The sequence below is a fragment of the Micromys minutus genome, assembly GCF_963924665.1.
Source record: "Micromys minutus genome assembly, chromosome: 2".
NCBI classification, from domain to species: domain Eukaryota; kingdom Metazoa; phylum Chordata; class Mammalia; order Rodentia; family Muridae; genus Micromys; species Micromys minutus.
Genome location: NC_137971.1, coordinates 24,164,265 through 24,168,423, shown reverse-complemented (window position 1 = coordinate 24,168,423; position 4,159 = coordinate 24,164,265).

Below are 4,159 nucleotides of genomic sequence, written 5' to 3'. Positions count from 1 at the left end.
CAAAGACTTGGTTACTAGAAAGGTGTTGAAATTCTTCTCCTCGGAAAGGAAATGAAGGGGGTGGGGGGACCTTCACAGAAACATCTTGTGATTGAAGGCAACTTCCGCCTCCACACCGGGCTGCCAGGCTGATTTCATCCCTAGTGACTAATTTCTGACAATTACTCCAAACTTCTGAATATTCCCCCCAGCCAAGACAGCAGTAGGAAACCTTTCCATATGGCCAAATCTTTCCACAGTCGGTAGTGTTTACAGGATTCGTAAATTAGACCTTTCACTTGTATAAAGGGAGAGACTTGCGCATGGGACCGTTTGTTCTCCCTCGCTTCGTTCCCTTCCATCTGAATCCCGCTGTGTTCTTCGCGTGTGCCTGTCCTTGTCCAGCAGCAAAGCGGAGGCTTCTTGGGGTGTGCCCTTGTTGCAGACCCTGCTTTTTGCCATTCAACCCTCAGCACCCTGGATTTTAGCAAGGGCAGCTTGGACTGAGAGGCACTATTATCACAGGCCATTTTTTCTCCATGGCCTGGCATGTTAGACTGGGGTACCCTGAAGCCAGGAGCTTCCAGGACAGAGATCTGATTCTCCAAGCTGCTAGTTGGCAGCTTCCTGTGGCTGTTCCTGAGCTTCTTGGTCACCCTCACCACCCCGACCCCCACCCAAGCAATCTTGTTGCGAAGATGTGTTGGAAGCTCAGAGGCGACTGCTTGCAAACTGTAGTCTGAGACGCCACAAAGGCATCTGTACGGGTAACCACAGAGTAAAAGTTGGGTATTAAGATGAGGAATACATGCGCACAACCTACCCCCACTCCCTCTCACGCAACAATCAGAACGCCTCAACCTTTTCTTCGTTTGCGTGTTTGGCATGAAATATTTCATTTTCAGAAATTTTTTCCCCCTGAAAACTGTTTGCAAACCCCTGGCAGAGTAGAAAGAGGAGAAACTTTGGCATCAAGGGGCCGAGGTCCTAAACCCCGCCCTTGACGAAATCTTCACTGACAGTCTTCTCAGTTCTTCTGTAAAATGGGGTTAATGTTGCCAACTTCACTGGCACAGAGGAGATCAAATGAGATGGAACCAAACTGCTGTGTGTGGTCTACCAGTTCAATAAATACTGAAATTCGGAGCCTTGGAGGGGGCAGTGTTTTCTTTCTTTAGAGGTAGGTTGTATACACAGAAATGAGGCTGACTGTGACATTTTCACACAGCGCTATCCTTTAGGCTTTCCCCCATTGACTGTGTCCCCTACCCCCGCACACCTTCTACATCCCACTCTTCCTCTTGCCCATCCCCCCCACCTCCCAAAACATTCCCTGCCCTGCTCAAAGGATATACACTTCCCATTATTCTTTCTACCCCCTTCCTCCCTTTAAACCTAATCTTCTCACAGTCCCTTTTCCACCTTCATGCCATAGATCTATGATGCCCACATTTAAACTGCATCCAAATTAAAGATCCAAACATCAGATCGTCAATCATATGAGACCTGGGAAAGACTTTTCCCAGCCTGTAGACTGGCTCTTCACTCTATGGATGGTTTCCTTTGCTGTCCAGGAGATTTTTCATTTCGAGTGACCCCATTTGTTAGTTCTTGGGATTATTTACAGTTTATTAGAATCCTTTTTAGAAAGTTGTTGCCTAAACCTACACCTTCAAGTGTGTTTTCAGGGTCTCGGGTCTATAGTAAGATCTTTGTTCCAGTTTTCATTTGGTTTTATGTTGGGGAAGAGATAGAGATCTACTTTTATTTTTATGCATATATTTCCCAGCACCATTTGCTGAAGAAGCCTTTTTTTCCCATGTGTGTTTTTATCATTTCTGTTAACAGGGGGCTATAAGTACAGGGGTTTATTTTGGAGTCCTTTATTCTATTCTTTTGCTCTTCATGTCTGTTTTTGTGCCAGTACTGGTCTGGTTTTTTTGCTACTATAGATCTGTAGTATAGTGTGATAGCAGATACTGTGGCACCTTCAAGAGTTCTCTTTCTGTTAAGATGGCTTTGGACATTTAGGCTCTTATGTGTGTCCATGGGAATTTGAGGATTTTCCCCCCTAGTTCTGTAAAAAATATACTTGCAATTTTAGTAAGATCATGTCAAATCTGATCACATCAAATCTGATCACATCGTCAAATCTGAAAACTATTTTCATAAATATTGCTGACTTCGTGTTGTTAATTCTGGCAACAGGTGATCATGGAAAATCGTTCCATCTTCTACTACCTTCTAGTGTCTTCTTCACTATCCTTCTTCAGTGTTTTAAAGTTTTCATTGTAAAAGTCTTTTCCCTTCTCGGTTAGATTTGTTCCTGGGCTGTTTGTTTGTTTGTTTGTGATATTGTGGATGGAATTGTCTTTTAATAATTTCTTCCTCAACATTTTCATTATTGATATATAGAGAAGTTACTGACTTTTGAGTTGATTTTGTATCCTGCCATCTTCTTGAAGTGCTTATCAGAACTAAACGTTTTCTGGTAGAATCTTTAGGGCATTTTAACTCTAGGATCACGTCATCTGAAAATTGAGCTGTGACTTCTATTCCTGTTTTTTAATAGTTATATTCTTGCCTGGCTTTGTATCAGGTGGTGCTGACTTCATAGATTATGAAGCACCCTGAGAAGTGCTGGCATTAGCTAGCATTAGGTCTTCTCTGAGGGAAGGTCTGATAGAACACAGCAGTAAATTCCCCAAGTCCTGTGCTGGTTTTCACTATTAGATTTCATTACTATTTCAATCTTGTTACTTGTTTTGCATCTGTTTACTTGTTTATATCTTCTTGATTTAATTTGGCAGGTTGTATATGTCTAGAAGTTTATCCATCTCTACTAAAATTTCCAGTTTGTTTAGAATATGAATATTCAAAATATTTGCTAATCCCTCAGATTCCATTAGAATCTGTTATAACCTCCTTTTTCATCTCCAATTTTATTAACTTGGGTTCTCACTCTCACATCCGCTGAAATTTGATGCTTTTCTTTTTTTCAAAGCACCAGATCTTGAGTTGTGCCTATGCAAAATTAATAAAGGGTCAGCATTTTCTCCTGCCCACATTCAAAATCGATTATGAGAAAGATCCAAAGTTTCAAAAGATAAAACCCCCAAGGAGCTAGCTGTTTGCAGGGTGAGAACTAGCTCCAGGCCAACAGAGCACTTTCAAATACTTCATTCCAGAGTTCAATTTGCCTATTCACTGTAAGGAGGTAAAAATTTGCTGTCTTCCACTGGGGCAGGAGTTTCTTTGTAAAGTGTATAATGTCTCTGCAGAAAAAAAAATTCTAAGTAGATACTTGTCAGGAAAGAGATGAATTATATATATTTACTTCATGAACCTTGTTAATACATGTTATTCGGAAGAGTTACAAGTCACCCAGAGCCATCACACATTGCTATGCATGTTCACTGCATGATTATAAATGATACTACTTATTATACATTTTAACTGCTTTCTTGTTTGGCCATGTAAAAGACAGTATGACGTGGTTTTCTGCCCCTGGAACAGAGCCAGCAGAACATAGGCCTGCATGAGTGTTGATCGTTGCTGTGAGTGTAAGGCTTGTTTGTATAATAGTGCACATATTTTCACATTTCTCCTTCAAGAAATGCCCTCCCTGCCAAGGTTACTAACCCCATGATAATCAGAGACAGCGCGGGTCTAAGAGGTGAAGGTATGTATACATTGCAGCAAAATGACAGAACACTGAGACCTTCAGGACAGCCCTTAAGGCTGTGGGAATGAATGCTGAAAACATGAGTTTGAAAATATATAATTTCTCAACTATGCAAAAATATAAGAATGCAATATAGTTGTGTAAGAAGCTTCACAGGTCTAAAGGAACACAGAGAGCTGCCCCATAAGCCAGCTTGTGAGAAAGATACTAAGGAAAGAGATGAAGAGATTTGGGGAGTGGTGATCTCAGGGCAAGATCCCATCAGCTAAGTATTTATTTGTGCTTACAAAGTCTGGTAGATTCCTGAGTTCAAGGTCAGCCTGGGGCAGAGGGAGTTTAGATCCAGACTCAAGCACGGTAGGATGATAACCTCAGGACCGGGTCCCACCTACCTATCTTATTGTTTGTACTTGTGCTTGCTGTCTCCTTTTAAGAATCAAGGGGCTGGGTTTATGGATGCTCAGAGATAATCAAAAGGAAACCTGAATTTTTATG